Below are 24,832 nucleotides of genomic sequence, written 5' to 3' on the forward strand. Positions count from 1 at the left end.
TTATCCCCCCTAATAATCAAGGCGGTTGGGGCCTACGTTAGATTACACGACTCATTTGAATAGTTATCCTCTATGGATGATGGGTCTTGGGCTCCTAGTTTGGGCTAGACCAATATTAACTCACTCCTCCAGGATCAATGAGTTAAATGAAAAGATTGATAGATAGCCAAACATGTGATATGGACATCCAATGGGTAAGATTAATCTTGTGGCCAATATAATTATTACTTTCTATATTTTCTAGTAGTTATTTGGTAAATTAAAGAATGGAGAGTTTGGGTAAAGCAAGATTTTAGGATTGCACATCTATGTTCCATATATTACCTATTTCAAAAAGTATACTCAAGTAAGTAACCTAATCACTGATCATATAGAAGTCTCAACAAGTCTGATCACAACAGTAAGCATAATCATCATGTTATTGGATTCCATCCAAACTCCTAATACAAACAAAAGCCAAAGCCTCAGATAAAGATACCAAATAACAAAAAAACATCCCAAGACGAGACTTCTTCCAAACACTTGCTATTGCCTCGCTTCCATCTTGCTGCTGTCACGACTTACCTGTGTCGACATGTAACAGTGTGAACGTTAACAAGGATCTAGTTCAGTAATTGAAACATTATTTATTGATGCTTGGACATGGCTGATCTGAAAATCGGACGACTTGTCTAGTCCACTGCTAGAGTAATAGAGTGGCTACTAAGCATGCGAACGACTGAAGCTGCTGTAGGTCCATCAGCTATGTTTTCTTGAACGAGTAACCCAATATGGATGCATCTCATTAAGTGAACAGTTGAATTAACCCTCAGTGTGGGATCTACTAGATTTAAAGGTGTCCCCTCCCTCCAGATTTTGAATTAACAATAGTATTAGTATTGTTTGAATGATAACATGCACTATAATAATACTTATATAGTAGAATGCATTAAATTCCATCATTTCAATGAGAGATTGTAAGGCAACTCTTTCAATGAAATCCATCATGTTCTTTCTAAGAAACATGAACGTAACTGTGTACTCATGTGATGTTATGGTTATTATCTCTCTAGCCTAAATCTACATATGTACGTACTAGGTTCCGAAGATTCTCCTTGTATTCCCTTGAGTTTGATCTAACAATCTTGCTGTGCCAAAATCAGAAATTTTCAGATTAATATACTCGTCTAACAAAATATTGCTGGCTTTGAGATCACGATGAATAATACGTAGCTGAGAATCTTCGTGAAGATAAACGAGCGCTCGAGCAATGCCCTTTATAAGTTTGCTTTCAATAAAACATTATACATTAACCAAATTACCTAAATACAAAATTAAAGATATATATATGTATATATATATATATAGTTAGAGGTGTACTATCATTACAAAATCATTGATAGTAGTCCCCTTATCTTATTATATTTGATCTACAGGTTATAACTTTTCATCAAGCAGTTAAAACCAAGTATTTTCTATTTTCTAAAATGATCAACCACCAATCCCGTGGATTGAACTTCTCTTTAAAGTATGATCCAAAGTTCTTAATAATTCAAACAAGTTACCCATTGATCGTCTCTTTTCTTATATTTGTTTTTTGATGCTGTATGAAAAAAGCCAGATCAAATCCTGCAAGCCCCAAGTTCTTTTGGGTATGGGAACGGTATGATAGGAGCTAGTACTAAACTTGTTAGCGCAGCCCTTGGAAAAAAAATTACAAAAAAATAATAAAAAAAAAAGGAAAGATATAGGGGATGATGGCAACAGTAGCTTTAGTACCATACCTTCTGATGTAGGGGATGATGGTGGCAGTAGCGACGGCAGTGGAGCCTCAACGATAGGGTCATAGAAAGTGTAAGTCTCATACCGAAAATCACAACTGGGTGACATATATCTCCCTCCCTGCTTTCCATAACAGCATGATGAAAATACCCTTTGCCTAGTCTGCTCCAGGTAGCTCTTGCAATCGAGTTCATCCAAATCAGGGGTGCACATAAGAAGTGCATGTATTGTTTGGAAATCTTGGGCAGTCTCGCTTCCCACAACAAATTTGCAAGTAGAATTTCCTGCTGCGACGAGGTTTTTTAGCCTCTTTAACAAGGGCCTTAGAACCTGTGTGAACGCATCTACATCTGAGGCGTTTAGTGTGTTGTAGAAGGAATATAAAGGGTTGGCTTCCAAAACACCAAATATAGATTTGTTTGAGTATCGTACCATACATTTCATGTACCATATGATCGCCTCCTTCTGGTTGGGACAATACTGCAACAGATCCTAACTCGACGCATTTACACAACTACGGCATTAGTCTGTCCCAATGTCTCATCTACAAAGTGCAATCTGAAAAAGTAGAAACCCAGATTAAGATCTGTATCAGTCGAAACAAGTCTATACGAGTCAAAACAAGCCTATATCGGGTGAAACAAGCAAGTATCGGCTGAGAATCGGCCTGTGTCAGATCTGAACCGCTCTATTTCGAGTCTCAATTGGTATGTTTCGGGCTGTATCAAGTGTGTTTCAGGTATCGCCGGTACTGATTTCAAAACTAACCCTAGATTGGAATAAGTTATCCTAAAAGAGGATAACTTATGCTAAACGGGAATAAGTTTACAATATACGTGTTACCAAATGGGTGTTATTTCAGATAGGAATAAGACCTTACTTCAGGTTGGAGGCATACGCAGTTGAGGATGGGATAGTAGAGACCTGCAACCAAACACTCTGAGACGTCGACATTGCTATCGATAAACAGGACTTATGGCAGCTGATGACAACGGGAGACTCACCGGTGTGCAAAGAAAATGCTAGTGTGCCCAATTCTGGTGCCCAATACTAGAGACGACACCTGAGGTCACCGAAAACACCTTGAAATAGCTTTTGGCTGCCAACAACGAAGAGGACAACGACCACTAACCACCACAAACAATGACGATGATACCACAACTCGATTGCACAACCACCACTAGCTGACTAAACTTTTCTATGATACCAAGTAGTTGAACATAGAGAGAGAGAGAGAGAGAGAGAGAGAGAGAGAGAGAATAAATTCATATATTCATTGAGATTCAACATCCTATACATACTACATATAAATGACCATTGCACACTCATAAATTGTACTAATTACAACCATGTCCTCTAACAAGAGTCACAAAGTTTCACTGGAATAATAGAGTACCATAAACAACACCAATATATAGGACAATCGAAACTAGGGTAATGACAACAAACACTAGCGAGGACATAGCTCAGTAATTGGAGCATCACTTTCTACATTGTTGTTACCAAATTGATATGACCGCCGGGGCAACATGTCTGGTCCAGTGCTACTCCTGTACATAAGAAATGGAGGTCTCTTGGGTATTGCTAGAGTAATGGATTCACTACCAAGCATGAGAAAGACCGAAGCAGTTGTCGGTCTATCATTTACATTTTCTTGAACACATAATAGTCCAATGTGGATGCATCTCAGCATTTGATTTGTTGAATTTACGATCAATGTGGGATGTACAAGATTTAAAGGTGTTCCCTGCCTCCAATTTTCCCAAGCCTACAAATTAAGATAATTTAAGTGGCGGACACGTGAGTATCAAAGACTAGTATATTCATTTATTTTGTCAATATCGAAACATATATCCATTTAATATATATATATATGCATGGATAATGATACTTACATAGCTTACAAGGCCACCAAGAAAAGAACTGTTTTTATGCCCACTCACTATCTCCAAAATTAGCATGCCAAAACTAAAGACATCGGACTTTGTTGAAAAGGTTCCGCATTGAGTATACTCTGGAGGCATGTATCCACTACAAGTCATGGACATGATCAATATATAGTCTTAGTTTCATTTGAAAAATAACAGCTCAGCTCATATTTTTATAGTAGATTTCATATACTTACTGAGTCCCAATAATTCTCATCGTATTGCCTTCAGTTGGATTAACAACCTTGCAGTGCCAAAATCTGAAATTTTAGGATTCATATATGCATCTAACAAGATGTTGCTAGCTTTGAGGTCACGATAAAAAATACGGTGTCGGGAATCTTCATGAAGATAAAGAAGCCCTCGAGCAATACCCTCTATAATTTTGTGCCGTTTTCCCAATTTAGTTGGACTTGTTTGATTGGGTCTTCATGTTCATGCAACCATAAAATAGAGGCTTCATTTGAAATCAAACTATCATGTATAGAATCTAAAGTTTAAGCAAAAGTAGTGTAACCATACCAAATAAGAAGTGATCGAGGCTTGCATTAGGCACAAACTCATAGATAAGAAGCCTTTCATTTCCTTCTAAACAAAATCCCATTATGCTCAACAGATTTTCGATGTTGAAGCCTTGCTAGCAATAGAACCTCATTCTCAAACTCTATATTTCCTTGTATAGAACCCATAGATAGCCTTTTCACAGCTATTTCTAGTCCATTTTGAAGCTTACCCTGATATGGAAATACGTCAACTAATTGATGACAAACGTGGTATGCTTTTTAACTAATTGATCAAGATATCACTCACCTTGTAAACAGCACCGAATCCACCTTCTCCAAGCTTATTTACCTCGGAAAAGTTCTCTGTAGCAACTCTGATTGTGCCAAAGTCATATCTAATAAATGATTCATGAACATTACTAATTTCATGCTTGGCTTCACCTAATAATTAGCGACACATCAGTAACTTCCAAATCTTACATATGTTCAATTCCCAAAACAGGCTAGCTAGTGCAATTCTTATTATATATCATGTGTATATTGACGTACGAGAGACTGATCTACATAACAATTACGTACTACTAGATCATAAATTTGTGAACAAATCTTGCAAAAGACTCGTTACTTACTTTTCACTTTCTGCCTTGACTTCCCTACTCGTAAATAGTAAATAGAAAACGAAGTTGGAAACGATAAGCAAAGCGAAACCAATAGTCAACAGAACTATGACTATCGTAGTTCGAGATGGTTTACTTTCCTTTCCTGCAAACACCAAAACATTGTTTTAACGAAAAAATATGAGTTGGATATTGACATCTAATAAAAAAGTCCAAAATCAAAAGAGAATTTTACATCATCCAATTACAAGCTCCTGATTGTAACTCCCCGTATTTTAGTGTATTTTTATTGAATGATTATTTTTATTAATTCAAAAATTTATTCTCTTGTTTTAAAATTATTGGATTTTTAAATGGTTTATTTTATGATCTTTAAATTGTGAAAATTAAATTTGATATGTTTTCTTAATATTTATTATTGTGATGCATTTAAATTGTTACTTATTTTAAATTAATTGATTGTTGGATTTAATTATTTTATTTTCATTTTATCATTACGTTTAAATTATTTTAATTGAGATGCTGTTTTAAAATCATTTTCGTTGGATCATTTTCTGTGACCCAAGATGTGAGGATTGGACCTCATTTCTTTCCCTCCATTTTTTCTTTTCCTCTTTTTCTTTCTTCTCCTTTTCTTTTCTCCCATTTCTCCCCCTGCTTCCAGCGCGCACAGGTCCCTCTCTCCCTCTTCCCGTGCGTCGATCACTAGCTCGCCGCCGTGTGCCACTGTCCAGCGTCACCGCCCACCACCACAGCTTCCCCTCTTGCCGGTCATCATCCCCCACCAAGCTCGGCCCCTATCTCGCCGGTGTTCTCCTCCACGCACGACGCAAGCCGTGGCATTCCTTGAGCCGTTGCGCCGCTGTCGCGCCACTTCCGACCACCATTTCTTCACCACTTCATCCTCGACCTCATAGCAACCCAAAGCACCCATCCTTAGCTCCAATCTACTACCGGTGAAGCATATCCATCAGCATTTTCATTTTCGGCATTTTTGGCCTAAAACCGCCCTCTACGCCGCCACCCACGGCAAACCACCACCACCACTAACTTCACCGACATTCCTAAGCCCTACCCTATCAATTTCGGGTCTTAGTTTGTCTCCATTCAAAATTAGATTTTTGAGACCCACGGCCACAGTATATTTTACACTGTTACGTTGCTGTGTCGCCACCTTTTGCACCTCCATGATCCTTCAGAAATTAGTATACATCACTGTAAGTATTTTTCCAAATAACTTATGTGATTTAAATATATTTTTGTACTAACTCATTTTATTTGTGAACTGGTTGGTTATGCTGGACTGAGTCCGAGGAGTTCGGGGGTCGGATGGATTGTGGATGGAGTTGATTGTATGTTTGGTTTGTGATTGGATTGTGTTGACATTTGTTGGTTGTTGGATATTGGTGTTGTGTCTTGTTCACTGCATTTGCACGCATGTTCATGTTTGTAACTGAAAACTGAGTTTTCACATGATTGCATACATGTTCATGTGTTTATTTGAAAACTGAGTTTTCATGTGAGAAATGATTTTGAGTATGTTGAAATGACTGGATTGACTAGTTTGAGAAAAAGGGAAAAGAGACTGCAGGGATGGTGGTAAGCAGGGATGGTGGTAGAGTCCCGCCTGTGATTCCCGCCTACAGTGCTCTGATAAATATTCATTGTATGTGATAAGTATTCATTGTGTGAAAAGGAACTGTAGGGATGGTGGTAGAGTCCCGCCTACAGTGTACGCGGTAGGGATGGTGGTAAGCAGGAATGGTGGTTGTGTCCCGCCTGTGATTCCCGCCTACAGTGTCCGATAAATGGTTGGATTTTGTGTATATCATTTTCTGGAAAAATGTCGAATTATATTTTTGGCTAAAATGAGATTTTTGGCGTGTGTTGGAAATAAATCATTTTCGGAGAAAATGAGGTTTTGGAATATGCTTGTTGGTTGCATTAATGCATTTTTATCACGATGGTTATTTGGATTATTACTTACCTGTGGTACCATTTTATAGTATCGCAGATTTTAATGCAGATGAGGATGACGAGCCTTAGGCTTGGGCTTCGTTGGAGGAGCGATCTAGGATTGCTCTCGTGTGTCGAGATTTATTTTCCTACTTGTTACATATTTGCCTTTTTTTATATTTTGGGATGAATGTATAACTTTTTTTAAAGGTAATTTGTTTTGAATATTTGTATTTAAATTTCTAGTACTTAGTTGGCTTATTTATATTATCCGCTGTGATTTTTATTGTGCGCTTTTGCATGTTGCACACACTTGGCACTATCGTTGGAATGCGTCACTCATGTTGTCATCATCCCGACGTCACGATTCCCGTATCTTTTGTATGTGCGAGTCGGGGCGTCACACTGGTACATCAACTTTTTATTGTAATTAAAATACACTCATTTACGTACAATCAAAACTTATAAAATTTTATAAAAAAATATCTTGATGGTGCATAGTTACAAGTCACCGAACTCTGGCGGCTGGTGGCTGGATTCCAATTAACCACCTTGTTGTGGTTTAATTTACACCACATCTTGATCAAAGATGCACCCATTTATAATTTTAACAATGATAATTGTAATATTGAGAAGAAGTTGTCATAATGAGAACTTTGGAATCTGACGTTTGTGCACATAAAATAGAAGCAAAAAAAAAAAAAAAAAGGAAGAAGAAGAAGAAGAAGAAACGGTGAGTTGATCTTGTTCTAAATTGAGGATCCCAAGATTCAGCTTAAGATGGCTGAGTTGCTTAACCTCATCAAGGATGAGTTCACCCTTAAGGCCTAGTTCTATTTCGTTATTTCTTTCTTAAATGATAGCTCGCGCTTCCTTAGGGAGATCTAGGATATCTTAAATAAGGATTACATGCCACAGTGGCCACTTGAGCTTGAGGGAGCTCTCATGCAAGAAAACCGGATGAAGTACGTGACTGACTATATAATACAGACATGGGAGTTTATGGTTGAAGCCCAAAGAGGCCGCTCAAAGTCTGGAGATACAGCAATTAGTACCTATGCCCCACTAGAAATAGCTTCTTTTGATGTATCGCGGGATTCTTGTGAACTTGGTACTTCAAGGGTTATGCTTTAAACCCCTCATTTGCATTAGGAGACCTTGAACAAGTACTTTTGGGATTTCTTAATTACAATACATTGGTACCATGCATAAATTGCTCTAATCTTTACTTATAATCAAAATTTTTCTGTTGCGATTATTGCATACTGCTAGAAACATATTAGGTGCATTGCATATTATCTATCATGAACCGGGGGGAATGTAGCCTTAAGTCACATCTCTCGACGCTTCAATCTCTGTCCAATCCCAAACGGGGTCTGGGAGCGTCACACTCTCATAGTTGCATATATAATTTTTTGTATTATATTATATATAATATATATTATTATATTATATGTTAAATTGCTAATTAATATAATATGAAACTTTAAACTTATTATTCATGCCTATTAATTTTATAACATGAAATTAATATAACATGAGATTTTAATTTTAAAAATGAACATTAATATTAAGTTATTGATATAAAGTTACTTTTGATATATATATATATATATATATATATATCAAGGATAAATACATTTTTGACATAATAAATTATAATATATATATTATTTTTTATAAATATATTTTTACACACTTGATCATATATACTCATATAAAAGTCTAGAATTTATGTAGACTATAGTTAAATTCAATATTGTACTAGTATGTGTTAATTATTATAAAATAATATACTTATACTATAATATAAATAGACTAATAGTTTAGTATATGTAAAATCATATTATCACTAGCATACATAATCAAGTATAAAAATAAGTTAGACACTAGTATAATAGCATGTAATTAGACACTATAGTATAAATTTTGTATAGAAATAAATTAGACACTACTTATTAGTATAGAAACAAGTCTAGTATAATAAGTTCACATCACTAATTATACCATTCTAAGTGTATGTTTGAAATTACAGTGAGAAATATAGCTTTTAAAAAGTTATTTACTATTTGGTAATTATATGTTTAAATCATTTTCTAACATATTACTTTTGTTTGGAAACAAATTAAAAAATTACTTTCTAAGGTTGAAATGAAGATGATTTGATTTTTTAATATTTTGATCATATACTTAAAAGTTTGAAAGTTGTAATTGTCTAAAAGTTGTATGAATATTTATCTCCATTGACATTTTTTTTTTAAATTTGAACTACATTCCAGATTATACAGGAAAATACGTTCGAGGAAAAGCATTAAAATGATACTTTTCATGCACCGAGCTGGGTCATTGCCATTCTATTACCACCTCAATATTATTACATACGATTCTATTATGTTTTGATTTATGGCTTGCCATGGGATATAATAGTGGTCTTTGGCCATACCACGAGACGTAATAGTGGCTTCCGGCCCCATCATGGGACATAACAGCGGCTCCTGGCCTCGCCACGAGACATAATAGTGGCCTGCAGCACTACTACAGAATACAAGAGTGGCCTCTGCCACAGGATATGATAGTGATCTTTATTCAGAGTGCAATCACTTTCGTGAAAATGTGATTTATGTTTTGCCTAGTTGTCCGTACAATGAACAACCCTATCACAGGGTTAAATATGGCCTTTGTTTTGAGTGCATCGACTTGGTGACAAAACATTGATATATTTTGCTTGGCTAAAGGTAGACATGCACAATCCTATCACGGGGGTAAACATGGCATCGCTTATGTTTATGATGTTGTTTCAGTTATGTTTGTGCCAATAGTCTTTAGTATATTATTATTTCAATGAAATGTTTCTGAAAACACAACTGTGATATTTTGAGAACTATCTATTTCTGCAACATGAACGAGATTAGTTGAGCGTAGTGGAATACCTACTAAAGGTTACAAGGGTCTATAAGGGAATTTTATTCAAGGAACCAATTGTAACACCCGGGCTCTAGGCCCAGCCCGATTGGAGTCAGCCCGGATGCTTGGAGTCCAGCCCACAAGCGGATGATGTGAGACCCAAGCGGCGTCGTTTGGGTGAAGGTTATTTTCCCTTTCACGCCGCACTGTTCTTCGTCTTCGCGGTTACAGCCTCTGCATTTCATTTTCGTATCTCACTCACTCGTGCGCACCAACCCACGACTCCAGCAGTTGATTCTCATCTCCTTTCACACTCAAGGTTCGGTTTCACTCACTTTTACAGATTTCTCAATCAGGTTCTCTCATTGTTTTTCTTCTTCTTCATCTCTTCACCGTGCGCTCAACTCAAGGTTTTGAAACTACAAATTGTTTTTTTCCACTGCAGATTTGTTCGACTTCTTGGACAGAGATTGGTAACTCCTCTCTTTTGTTTTATTTTATTTTACTTCTTCTCCTTCCTTCTTCTTCCGGTTTTACTCGTACGGGTCTCCTTACTATTTTCGGTTTCTGCCCTGTTTTGATCACACGCACACACTCAGATTCTCAAACTTTCCTTGTGTAGGTCACTTTCTCTTTCACTAGAGATTTCTGTGAATATTTTTGGACGTGAATTTGCAGTGACCCATTCGAAGCGGTTTGGAGTTTTGGGATTTGTTTTTCTCTTGGGGTAAGTTCCCCGAAGCTTTTGGTAGCTTTTGAATGATAGGTTTGGACTGTGAAATGTAATAGAGTTACTGTTTTATGGTGGTTGAGTGTGATGGAATTTTTTATGTTGAGGAGTATGATTTTTGGATGGATTTGTGAGACTGTTTTGGACTATTATTTGAGACTATTTAGTGTAAATTTATGGGTGTTTTGGAGCTAGTTGTATTGGATTTTTATGCAAGTCTTCAATTGTTCAATGACTAGAATATTGATGCTTGCACTGAAATTATTTTATTAGAAGGTTGGAAGTGAAGTTGGGTTTGGGTTATGTTTTAATTATTGGAGTTGCTGTTGTTGGTTTTGGAAATAATTATAGTTGGTTTGGTGTTAATAGAAGGTGATGGCTATTTTGGGTTTTAAATGCGAATGGTTTGAAGAGAGAGTTGCTCGGGTTTAATTGTTAGGATAGTTATTGAGCTGTGAAGGGACTGTTTTGATTTATTACTTAGTAAATAGCAGCCTACTAGATTGGTTATTAAATTTTGGATATATATATTTTTTTTTGTTTAGGTGGTGTTACTATTAGAGTTCCGGCTCAAGGTATTGATAATACGAAGAAGTCAGGTAAGCGGGGTTCATATACTAGTTTTGCATAAAACAAATAAAATGAGGTTGACTTTGAGAATAAATGTGTTTATTTTTTTGAAAAGAGATGATCTGAAAACAACCTCAAATGTTTATTCTGCATATGCATAAATTCTAAATAAGAGAAAGTGTTTTACTGTCATGACTGGTGTAGACATGAGCTAGTTTTGTGCACTTTATTTCTGAACTATGTAAAAGAGCGAATAAGGAATTTTAAAGGTTTTGTTATGAGCAAATGAGAATATTTTATTTATGTTTATCTCAAACATGTGAAATGATCTGAAGCTTTTCAGTGTTTTGTTTGGATGTGATGTGTCATCTGAAAACCTTGGCATGAAGTTCTGATTCTGTATATGATTGTAATCAGATTTTCGATAAAATCCGTTCTGTTTCTGTTAAGGCCCAGCCACGGGTATAATGGTCGTTTATAACCCTACCACGGGGGTGAAACATGGTATACGGCCCAGCCATGGGTATAATGATGGTTTATAACCCTACCACGGGGGTGAAACATGGAAAATGGCACAGCCACAGGTATAATGGTGGTTTATAACCCTACCATGGGGGTTAAATATGGTATTGTCCCGATGTGATATTAAACGATGATAAGATTATAATGTTTAAGTTTAGAAATACCAACGGATTTTCTTTTTGGAATAAGTATATTTTTCTGAAAATTTCGCTCTAATGTTTTTGGTACAAGTTTTGTTTCTGCATTCTAAAAGTAAATGTTTTGTTCGGCTTATCAAATGTTATAAATGCTCATGTTTACATGCTAGTATATGCTCTCTGCTTGCTGAGTTGTTGATAACTCATCCCGTTAATCTTCATAATATTTCAGATGACATCGATGGCTCAGCTGAAGATCAGTATTAGAATCTATGGAGAAGATTTGCATTGATTTGTTGTTGAGTATCTCATGATATTAGTGTTGGTGTTGGAGGTTAATTATCTTTCTTAAATTTGCTTCAATGGATTTAGACGGTTTATGGAGACTATGTTAATGTTGTATTATTTCTAGTTGTTATTTGAGACATGAAGAAGAGTTGATTTTATTTGGGTTGTTGGATTGAATATTAGATAAATGTGTTTATTTGATTTATTTAATTGAAGTATTTACGTTCGATTTGAGGTTTCAAAAATGGATATATTCTTGAATTTGGAAGTACTCTAGCCTTGTTAGAGCTGATTTACAGTTGGTATCAGAGACAGGTTTGAATTCTGCATACTGTAGACCTTGGAGGTTTAGATATCTGTGGGTTCATAAGATGTGGGAATTTCAAAATAGGAATTGGAGGATTATTAGGATAGTCATGGGGGTATTTAAGTATGAGTTCCAAGGACATTAAGATTGGTTTTGATGGGATTTGAGATTCTTGATCGGATTGGACCAGTGGCTTACAGAGTAGCCCTGCCACCCGCACTCTCAGGTGTATACAATGTTTTTCATGTATCTATGCTGAGAAAGTATGTACCTGACCCCACCCACGTTATCGATTACGAGCCACTTCATTTTCAGGAAGACCTGACTTATACAAAAGAACCGGTACGGATTGTGGAGAGAAAAGAACAAGTGTTACGTAATCGGACTATTCCATTGGTTAAGGTGGTATGGAATAATCATGCTATCAGTGAAGCCTCTTGGGAATTAGAAGAGGAAATGCAAGTCAAGTACCCACAGTTGTTCGACGACAACGATCGATTAGGTTTTAGTCAGTTAGCGTAGTGGAATCGCGATCCACGATGGCCATGGAGTTGTCTTTTTATTTAATTAAGGCACTACAACAATAAAGTAATTTCTATTTTCTAAAATGATCAACCAATCCCGTGGATTGAACTTCTCTTTATAGTATGATCCAAAGTTCCTAATAATCCAAACAAGAAAGGGCAAGTCTCATACCTTAACTCAAAGCTGGGTGACATATATCTCCCTCCCTGCTTTCCATAACAGCATGCTGAAAATACCACTTCCCTAGTCTGCTCCAGGCAGCTCTTGCAATCGAGTTCATCCAAATCAGGGGTGCACATAAGAAGTGCATGTATTGTTTGGAAATCTTGGGCAGCCTTGCTTCCCACAGCAAATTTGCGAGTAGAATTTCCTGCTGCGGCGAGGTTTGTTAGCCTCTCTAATGAAGGCCCTAGAACCTGTGTGAACGCATCTACATCTGAGGCGTTTCGTGGTTTGTCGAAGGAATATAAAGCGCTGACTTCCAAAACACCAAATATAGATCTGTTTGAGTACCGCACCATACATTTCGGGTCCCATATGATCGCCTCCTTCTGGTTGGGACAATACTGCAACAGATCCTGACTCGAGGCATTTACACAACTACGGCATTCGTCTGTCCCAATGTCTCCTCTACAAAGTGCAATCGCGTTTACTTCGTCGGAATTTTCTCCGCCGGATAAATTATAAAACCCGTAGCTGATTTTGGTATTGGAAGGCATAGACGCCAGGACAGTGTTGAGATTTGCTCTATGTACTGTTACAGGTGTAGTTACCCTTATCGGAGCAGACGTAGGGATCTTGCGCTAACGTACTGGGAGCAAACAGATGCAAGATCAGAATTAGGCAGGTGAAGAGAACTGGTCTTGAACAGCACATCTTCGTTGTTTCTCTCTGTACTGTAGTCTTTAAGTTGAAATATATGTGCACTCGTGGTTAAAGTTCCCGAACCAGAGACTTGGGCTGCTTCTCCGTTCGTACATGTTTCTTTATATATATCGTCCAAATTTGCAGTGTTTATTATTATTGTGTTGTTAGGAATATGATTATTATATTGTGTTTTCCAACATTGACAAGCCTACTCGGTTGGAACAACACCTAATTTTTCTGACTTGACCAGATCGAGCATCTTAATATGAAATACATGTAGACAATGACATGGGAAACAAGAAATCAAATTATAATGGCCAAACGCCAAAGATCAGAAGTAAGGGTCCGGTGCTAAATGCAAAGTAATTTAATTTATATTATTTAATAATCAATTATAATTCTGTTGAAGACGACCAAATTGAACTAAACTTCAATTTTATCCATTGTCAGCCGGCCTTAAATATTTTTAGAGAGAGAAGCTACACCTTTGCTCTAGAAACTCAAACCGAAAACCATCAAGGGGTTCCGAAGCTGTCGATTTTTCAGACTGCCGAAGGTTTCGCCAAAAGGAGCAGTGCGTGATCTATACGCGCAGGTCAAAGTGCGCCCGTGGCCTCCACATACCACCACACAAAGGGCTCTGCTGCCGCCATGCGCAGCGTTTCTGGGGTCAACGATCTTGGTAGCTTCAAGATCGACGGTACGGTACACTCCTAGCATGACGCGTGTCATTCACCCGCCATTATTGCCTCCTTGCTTAGTGTTTTTGGGGTCTTTCAGTGTATTTCAAGTTTTTGTTTTGTTGTATTTTTTATTTTTTCAATTTTTTTTCTATGTTTTTCTATTTTGTTGCTTGTGTTAGGTAAATAAAAAAAAAAAAAAAAAGGTTATTGGACTTATTGTCCATAGCAGGAGAACCCTCTCCTCCTTTAGAGGATGGGGTGGCTTTCCCGCTCCTCCTTTGGGGATGGGATGGTTTTCCCCCTCCTCCTTTGGAGAATGAGGTTGGTTATCTTGTTTTTACATAGTGTTATATTATCAAACAAACGAGGATTTAAATCTCTATTCTTATAGAGTCTCATATCTTAGAAGATTTTGTCATTAGAAAGCTTATAGAGGTTAAGATAATGACTGTCACAAATAAATTTGTGTGTGGGGAAACCCCAAACAGATGAGTAGTTTGGCTTGTAATATAGATTTTTTTTTGTATTTATTAGCCACAGCTGTAACTTCTGTTTCATTGAATGAAATGAAATCTATTTTCCATTAAAGAGAGAGAGAGAGAGAGAGAGAGAGAGAGAGAAGAAGAAGAAGAGGAGGAAGAAGAAGAAGAAGTAGAAAGGTCCGGCCTGCTAGGGTGTGGAAAATATAACAAAAATGATAGGGACAACCAACCCTGCTTCCCCGCAGTGGAATTGGCTGACATGGCCGATTGCCACGTTTGCAGTTAAAAAAAACAACATGTATGCAGAAAGAGGGAAAATCAAAACAAAAGGCGTAATTAGAGAAGAAAAAGGTTAAAAAAAATCTATCAATCTTTCTATCGTACCTCTATTGATCGATTGGTAAAGCTGATGGTCAAATACCCTTCAAAGTCTCTGCAATTTTGTCACCATCACTCGTGGTGAGCTTGCGGCTTGTGTTTATTCTCAGGCCCTATTATTCTATTATTTGTGTATATGGAGTTATTTATGCCTCTGGGTATTCTTTAGTTTGTAATATTTTTTGTGTGTTTATGATTCTTTGGACCCAATTATTGGGTTTCTTCTGTGATTAATGGGGTTTACAATGATGACTTCTTCTTAGTTTTTGATATGCATGAGTTTACCTTTCCGTGTGTAGGCTTTTTTTCATTATTTTATTGTTGAGAGTTTTTTTTATTGATTTGTTTAGTGGGTATTTGTTTGGGATTTTCCAATCTTTTACGGAAGGTGGGATTTGACTTTGAAGTCAAAAGGGTTAATTGTTGGGTTTGGCCGTGATGAGCAAATTCTAATGTTTGGGAGGTCTGCCTTTGGATGGGCTATGATGGGTTTTGACTTCGAGAGATTTTGCTTCTGATGAAGATGAAATTGGGCTTTGGGGTTGTCTCATTCATTCAGTCTTCAAGGATCTCAATGGTTCTTTGATTTTCATGAATGAAAGATTTGATATTTAGTAGCCAATTTGTCAATGGTAGTTGATGGGTTTTAGGAAATTTGGTTTATGGAGCTTGGAAATTCATATAGTATTGTTTGAGATTGACCCTTCTGCTCAGCTAGAGGAGTAGAAGAAGATTACCGAGGTTTGTGTGTGTAAGGTCTTCTAGAGTTTCAACGAATTACCACAACGGAAAAACTTTCTCAAGCAATTTGTTTCTTGTTTTGATTTCTTTCTTTCTACGTGCATGATGCTTCCTCATTTTTATTTTTTATCTTTTTTTTTTTAATATTAACTGCTGATATGGCAACCTGCCACGACATGGCTGGTTCCGTGGCGGGGACGAGGGGCGGTTGTCCCTAATATTTTTGAAAATATATACACAATGTTAGGAACGTACATCTTCCTTGAGGAATCCGGGGGGGAAACCATTCATGAATGTGGACATGAATTAGTTGATGTTATGATGATATACCTGTGGAAAATATGGACACGTTGATGTATACGTTGACTTCACTGCTGTTAAGGTTGATCAGGACCCTACATGATTAATAAATATTAAATATTGTAAAAGCTAATCTCAACAGAAGAAATGCCATTCGAGGCAGATTGAAAGCGGAGATCATTTCTTTATTTTGCAACAGAACTAGATATACGTACAGTTAATTACCTGAGCCATTTAAAAATTTCATCCAACTTTTTAACGATTTATTGTGATTGTTCTTGCGTCTATCTTTTCAATGGGAGCCACCATTATAACAGACGAAATATATATATATATATATATATATATATATATATATATATATATATATATATATATATATAGATAATGATAGGTGGTGTGTAGAATCTCATATTATTTAGGAAAAATAAGTTATTGGTCTTTATGAGGTTTCAAAAGGACTCTAATTGTTGGAACAAAAGGGTCTGCAAAATAATAAATAGTGAGAGAAAAGTTTGCTTCAAGGCACGTTACAATGTCGCTTTCTTTAAGACAATATTCGCCCCCACTAATAATGGTATGCACACGGGTTACAAGCGAATTTATCTCCAAGATACAATAAAGTCTAAAACAAATCTGTTTGTCTAACTGCGTTATGTAAACACGAAATTAGATCTCGAATACTCTTAAATTTTGCTATTCAACCAAGAAATTAGAAATCTGTTCTCTCGAGAACAAACAGATTCTAACAAGTTCTAACAATATAAAGAAGTGAAAAACTTGGGAGAGAGAGAGAGAATTCGAAATTCTATTCTATATTCTCAAATGACAGGCCAATGGGTCTATTTATTGATGACCAAAGGTTGTGCTGATTACTGAAAACTGTTCAGAATAAGTACATATATTGTGCCTGTTGCCATTTATAACGACGGTTGGATTTAGTCCAATGGTTGCCTTGTTTCCTTATCAACTGCAGTGCACAAGTTCGAACCATCGCGTCCGCGTTTGGGAAATTAAATTTTCCCTTTTACCCAAGCATTGTAGCGCCTCGTGCATGATGGCTCCTGGTGCGTTGCAATGCTTCAGCCGTTCAGCGCCCAGCATGCTGTGCGTTCCTTGAGCCATGCGTTGCAGTGCTTCGCGCGCACGCCTTGGTGCCGGCCGCATGCCTCTTGGAGAGGCCTGTTCATAAATCAACCAAAAACCTTCCTATAGGAAGAGGTGTGGTTCGAACCAAAGGGCTCTTTACCACTAAACCAGTTCAAGGCTTCTGGCATGCAAACAAACACAAAATAGTATAAATGTAAACTTTCCATATCTTCTATCTTTCCAAAATAATTCACTTCTAAAATCAATCCAAAAATATTATTAATAATAAATATTATATATATTATTTTGAAAATATTTCCAACACTAATTGTATTATTGAATAGTCCTTTTGAAGTATATGTTATGTGGTTTGAGCCTTCTATTGAAGCGTTACAATATATATATATATATATATATATATATTTGTGCAACAAAACAATGGTCTCTGTGAGATAATTAGTTGAGATGAAATGTAAGTTGAATAAAATATTATTAGAATATTTTTATTCTATTACAATTTTTTCAAGAAAAAATGTTGAAAATCATATATTTTTTTTATATATAATTACATTTTTTAACTAAATGCATATATAAAAAAAAAAAAAGAAATTCAATATTTATCTTGTAAAATGCATGTAACACACAATACAATTCACTACATATTACATTATTTGGTATTTATATATTACATTACAAAATAAAAAATTACAATATATGAATATGAAAATTACATATCACGATTATAGAGAGCCAATAGTTACTCCATCTTTAAACGCTTAAAAATGGGTCTGCTTCATCCAATCAATGCGTTCCTCCACAGCACCAGAGGGATGGGAAAGTTGCAGTGCAAGCTCTTTTTCTTGCTGCCATTTTTACTGAATCAAATAGAGTTTCTACAAATTCAGATTTGTTGAGTTGGGTAATAAAACCCCTCCCTCTCCCACTTCTTTATGGTTAAACTCATTCATCATGAGGAAAGGGAAATAATAGTAGTAGTAATAATAACAATGACTTACCCCGCCGAGCAAAAAAAAAAAAAGGAAAACGATGACTCGCGCTATTACCCACTCATAATATCCTTCCCATTCAGCAATGGTTTTACATCGCACACTTTCTCAAGTCCTGCATTAAAGTAAATAAATAAATAAATAAGGATTGCCAATAATCTTTCCCAAGACTTGACTCTGGGTTGCCAATAAAAAACCTTACATTCAAATTTCAATGATCAAACTTATTTTGAGTAGGAAATTACCTATGATGAGACCGAAGGCCACAAAGCACAACGGAAGGTAGAAAATGAAGAATAGCATCCATGGACGACAGCATGCCTCTCTATGATTTGAAGAGTCATTTCTGTTATTATTGCTTGAAGCTTTGTCCCAACTGATAATACCACCTTTAAACCACCCAATCATTAGTCATTGAATATAAACGCATATTCATATAATTTTATGACAAGTTTCTTACAACTAGAGGAAGTATTGACACCCAAACCTTAGCATACGAGCCTGAAAAGGATAAGATCATATCAATTATATCAATGTTAACTTTGAGTGTGAAAAATGTCAACTATTTGATATCGTTCAAGAAAAATAACTCCATTGCCAAAATTGAAAAAAGAATGCACAAATCTCTTACCTTTAGCATGAACGAAAATGGAGACTCACAACAGCCTCAGTTGAAAATAAAGCTAGATAATCATCTAAAACAATATTAAAAACTAAATTACATATGTAATAAATTGAGTTAGATAGATATTAAAAAAATATTTCAAGTTTCAAGGTCCATTGACTGTACGTATTCTTCCAACTCTTGGATGTCAACAGGTTTGGTCCTTAATCAATTTTGAGTGCAAATGAGGGCTTCGACAGTTTCTAGAGAAAATGAACTCATAAAAGGATCCAATATGCGTCCTCTTGTACTGAATGTGGACTCTGAGCCAACAGTGAAAATGAGGATGGCTAACACCTTACGTGCTACCTCAACAAGGACAGGATAGTGGGCGGCATTAACTCTCCACTAATCTAACATATCGAAACCGACCGAGTCTTTTACACACACCTAAGATAAATACCTCTTTAGCTCTGATCTAAACTCCATAACACTTCGCTCCTCAAGGTATTTAGTGAACATGATCCGAAACTTAGTCGAAGGCGGTGTAGGCTCATCACCAATGTTTGTATTAGTAGTGCTTGGCCTCCCCTTAGCCACATTAGAACTTCTTCCACTAATGACAAGAAATGTAATATACTGCTCGTTCAAGCGGCCTAAAAGGAGTTTAACCTTGTCCTCTATCTTATCCACCAACTCATCCCCTTTCCACTTTTACAATCAAAACTTCATTGCTATCATTTTGAATCACGGATCAAGCACAAAAGCAACATATATCATCAAGTTGAACCTATTTGTACTACCCCAATACTTTTCATACTTACTTTTCATATTTATGACCACAGTACTAGTAATAATTGATAGGATAACATCCCATACTCATGCCTTCAATCTCTCCATTATTCTCTACACTAAATAGCTGGATTTGTTTCCTTTATTCCATCCTGTATTGTCTCTCAATTGTATTTATTTAGTTTATGTTAGTTTCCATTATAGTGTATATTCCTTAGATGTTTTTTCTTTCACTTATTGCATTTTGTAATCTGTAATATTTAGATATATGGCAATACAGAAGCCTAGTAACGTGTGGCCATTTACAAATTTTACATGGTATCAAGAGCCTAGGGAAAATTCCAGAATAATGTCGTTGTCTTCTACCTCGCAAGCTCCTTCCTCTGCTAACCCTTCCTCCCTTGAGTTCTTTTCCACCAAAACATACCTACCCGATATGCCAACCAAACTTGCATCCACAAATTACTTATTATGAAAAGCCTAGGTCCTTCCTGTTTTACGAGGCCATGGTCTTTTAGGCTATCTCACCAATGAATTGCCCTGCCCACCCACAATGGTATTTGATGCTACTAATCAGTTAGTATCCAATCCAGCAGCAACAAAATGGTTGCGTCTGGATTAGTTGATCCTTGGTTGGATCAACAGCTCCTTGTCCAAGCACCTCTCTCACAAGTGATTAATTGTGAGACGTCGCATGAAGCTTGGGAAGTTCTTGAAACTTTATATGGTTAACATACTTGTGATCGTGTCCAACAGATGCGTGGAGAGCTGCAAGTTCTCACCAAAGGTTCCTCGTCTATGGAGGAGTACCTACACAAGGCCAAGTCGTTGGCCCTTTCTCTCCGCGGTGTTAGAAAACCAATGGATGATGATGAATTCATCAACTGCCTCCTTCATGGCAGCTATAAATGCTAGAGATAATTTTCCTTCTCTGGAAAATGTAATCGGTAAGCTCCGAGACTTTGAGTTGCGTATTTCCTTTGTTTCTCACACAAATTCCTCCCCTGTTGCATTGTATACAAATAGATCTTTTGGACCCAAGTCCACTGGAAATAAATATAATCGTGGCAGAACTTCCAACAATCGTGGACGAGGTTATCGTGGGGCTCAACGTTCAAATGAACGCTCGAATGGCGTTCGTGTTTCACAACCTTCAAGTCGAGGAAACAATGATTGATATGCAGTCCGAGGTGGTCAAAGTTTGCGCAATACATGTTTTCGTTGTGGTGGCCCAAATCACAAAGCTAATGCATGTTGTGCCTCAGATGAAGAGGCCGATCAGTATCATGCCTTCCTTGCTATTCAAACAGGTGATCATGTTGATGACTCAGGGCTTCTAGATACTAGCGCAAAACTTCATATGGCTCTGACAACAAATGAAGCTCAAGGTATTAAACCATATATAGAAACTGATATGGTAATGGTTGGAAATGGGTCTACTTTACCCATATCTGAAACTGCCAATTATACTCTTCATAATACCTCAATGCAGCTGAAAAATACTTTGATTGTGCCAACTTTATGTGAAAAGCTTCTTTCGGTTTCAAAGTTTACCACTGACAATCATTGTTGTTTAATGTTTTATCCTTGTGGTTTTTTGATCAAGGACCTGCTTAAAGGACCCGTGCATGATGGCTTATTATACCCCTTGTCCTCATCCATTAAAAGTATAAATCCACTGGCTCCCCTCACCAATAAAGCCTCAGGAAATACATGGCATACTCGGCTTGGACATCCCAACATTAGAACTCTTCATACTTTGTTTTCATGTCTTTCTATTACAAATAAACAAGTGGATTTTTATGAAAGTTGTGTTATGGGAAAGTCTTCCAAATTACCATTTCAAAACTGTAGTTCCCATGTTCCCATATTTCTTCACACTCTTCACACTGATGTATGGGGGCCGGCTCCCATAATGTCATTTGATGGCTATCGTTATTATCTAGTGATAATCGATGCATTTTCTCGATATATATGGATTTTTCATTTAGCACGTAAATCCGACGTTATTACCAGATTTTCAAAATTCATTAAGATGGTTGAAAAACAATTTAATACTATAGTCAAATGCATTCAAAGTGATGGTGGTGGAGAATTTGTCAACCATACCTTAAAGAAGTATTTTGCATCACGTGGTATTGTTCACAAATTTTCTTGTCCTGGCACTCCCAAGCAAAATGGTCTAGCTAAATGGTGCCATCGCCATATCGTTGAGATTGCACTTGCCCTCATGGATCACTCTTCAACTCCTACTAAGTTTTGGTCTGCAACCTTTAACACTGCAATTTTCCTTATTAATAGGTTGCCAACTTCAGTCCTTAAGGGAACTACTCCTTATCAATTGGTTTTTAAATTTCCTCCATCATATGAGTCACTACGAGTCTTTGGTTGCATGTGTTATCCTCTTCTCACTCTTTTGGCCGGACCAAACTACAACATAAGTCCACTCCTTGTGTTTTTCTCGTATACACGTCTCAATATAAGGGGTATAAGTGCATGGATTTAGTCACGGGATGCATCTATATTTCTAGACATGAGGTTTCAATGAGGAAAATTTTCCTTTTTCTGAGCAGGTTCCTATCTCACTGAAACCAACGTGGTTTACAAATAGACCATTATCCAAAGTCATCATACGAGAGCCACAAATTGAATCCTCGGCACCAACTATTGAAAACACAAGTAAAATTCTTGACTCTGCTACATTGCCTGCCGAGGAAAAATAGAAACGACGAATTACCTTGTTACCCACTCCCTAACAAGTAGTCCTCCAGCTTTAAGCTCCAAGACACTCATAATATCCTTCCCATTCAGCAATGGTTTTACATCCTGCACTTTCTCGAGACCTACATTAAAATAAATAAATAAGGATTGCCAATAATCTTTCCCAAGACTTGACTTTGGGTTGGTGGGAACTCATGCTTTGAAAAACCTTCTATTCAAATTTCAATGATCAAACTTATTTTGAGTAGGAAATTACCTATGATGAGACAAAAGGCCACAAAGCACAACGGAAGGTAGAAAATGAAGAATACTATTTACAAGATCCTTGGACTACAACATGCCTTTCTAGGATTTAAACCACCCAATCATTAGTCATTGATTATAAACACATATTCATATAATTTTATGACAAGTTTCTTACAACTAGAGGAAGTATTGACACCCAAACCTTAGCATACGAAAAGGACAAGATCATATCAATTATATCAATGTTAACTTTGAGTGTGAAAATTTTCAATTATTTGATACCGTTCAAGAAATATAACTCCATTGCCAAAATTAAAAAAAGAATGCACAAATCTCTTACCTTCAGCATGAATGGAAATGGAGACTCACAACAGTCTCAGTTGAAAATGAGCTAGATAATCATCTAAAACAATATTAAAAACTGAATTACATATATAATAAATTGAATTAGATAGATATTAAAAAAATATTTCAAGTTTCAAACTTACCTTCAAGGTCCATCGGCTGTACGTATTCTTCCAACTCTTAGATGTCAACAGGTTTGGTCCTTACCTTAATCAATTTTGTGTGCAAATAAGGGCTTCGACAGTTTCTAGAGAAAATGAACTCATAAAAGGATCCAATATGCGTCCTCCTGTACTGAATGTGGACTCTGAGGCAAAAGTGAAAATGAGGGTGAATAACACATTACGTGCTACCTCAACAAGGACAGGATAGTTGGCTACATTAACTCTCCACTAATCTAACATATTAAAACCGAGCAAGTCTTTTACACACCTCAGATAAATACCCTTCTACCTCCGATCTAAACTCCATAACACTACGCCCCTCAAGGTATTTGGTGAACATGATCCGAAACTTAGTCGAAGGCGATCCAGACTCATTACCAATGTTTGCATTAGTAGTGCTTGGCGTCCCCTGAGCGACATTAGAACTCCTCTCACTAACGACACAAAATGTATTATACTGCTCGATCAAGCAGCCTAAAAGGAGTTTAACCTTGTCATCTTTCTTATTCACCAACTCATCCCCTTTCCACTTTTACAACCAAAACTTCGTTGCCATCATTTTGTATCATGGATCTAGCACAAAGGCAATATATATCATCAAGTTGAACCTATTTGTGCTATCACAATACTTGTCAGACTTACTTTTCATATTTATGCCTATAGTACTAGTAATAATATCATTACTCAAGAAAATATCATTTAGTGCATCTTCAATTGTGTAAAGTTACATAAAATATAAATTAGTCATCACATACAAAAAACTAGAAATGTTCAATGTAACATCATAAAAAAATTTTCAGCAACTCTACAAAAATCTGTGCATTTTTCAAAGCATCACTAGTTGGGTTCACAAATTGTTCATCCACAAAACACATATTGTTCAGATGCTTGTTTATATTTTTCAGCTGTACTGAACATGAAATATGTGGAGTTCCATCTAGTAGGAACATTCAAGCGAATCATCCTCCACTGATCTTTTCCTTTGCCACACAAGTTTTGAACTTAGCAAATCTTGACAGTGAAGATTTCACATACCTGCCGGCATCCCTAATCTTTGTTACAAATTCATAAACATCTTTCAAGCCGTCCATAACAATCAAATTCAATATATGGGCAACACTCTGCATGTGAAGAAATTCACAACCCAATATAGTACAATCATTATCTTTTAGTAACCAACATCAATATCATTTGAGGAGCCGTTTTCTTAAAGTTGCTAGGACTAGAGCCCTGTTTCATCGTTAAACTCATCTGAGTTCAACTCAGTCCAGTCTAATTTTAAGCTAAGTCTAACGTCTAAACACATAACTCTCAAATTACTAAACTCATCTTAACTCAAAACCTCTTTACATGTGGGAGTCACAACCTTTTTCAACTTCTTATAAATACATCTAAACTCATTTTAACATCCAAACACATTTAAATTCATCTTAGGTGAATCCCATAAAACTCACTCTACCATCTCAACTCACTACTATTTATAAAGAACTCAACTTAGTTCAACATTTAAACGCAGCCTAAAGATCTCTATCTTTTTGTTATCATTTGATTTGTATTTTAATGCGAGGACTAATTCTTGACTGTTCATTTGATAACCAAAAAGATGTTTAAATTTCTCTGCAATTACATAAAGTAATAGTTATAATGTTTAAATTGCTTGGTTAT

At 36.5% G+C, this 24,832-nt stretch overlaps 1 pseudogene; it reads right to left on the reverse strand.

Annotated features, from left to right (window-relative positions):
- Positions 1–3,211: 3,211 nt before the first annotated feature.
- LOC121260125 lies at positions 3,212–23,159 on the reverse strand (annotated as a pseudogene).
- Between the last annotated feature and the right edge of the window lie 1,673 nt (positions 23,160–24,832).

This window comes from Juglans microcarpa x Juglans regia, chromosome 4D, assembly GCF_004785595.1.
Source record: "Juglans microcarpa x Juglans regia isolate MS1-56 chromosome 4D, Jm3101_v1.0, whole genome shotgun sequence".
NCBI classification, from domain to species: Eukaryota; Viridiplantae; Streptophyta; class Magnoliopsida; order Fagales; family Juglandaceae; genus Juglans; species Juglans microcarpa x Juglans regia.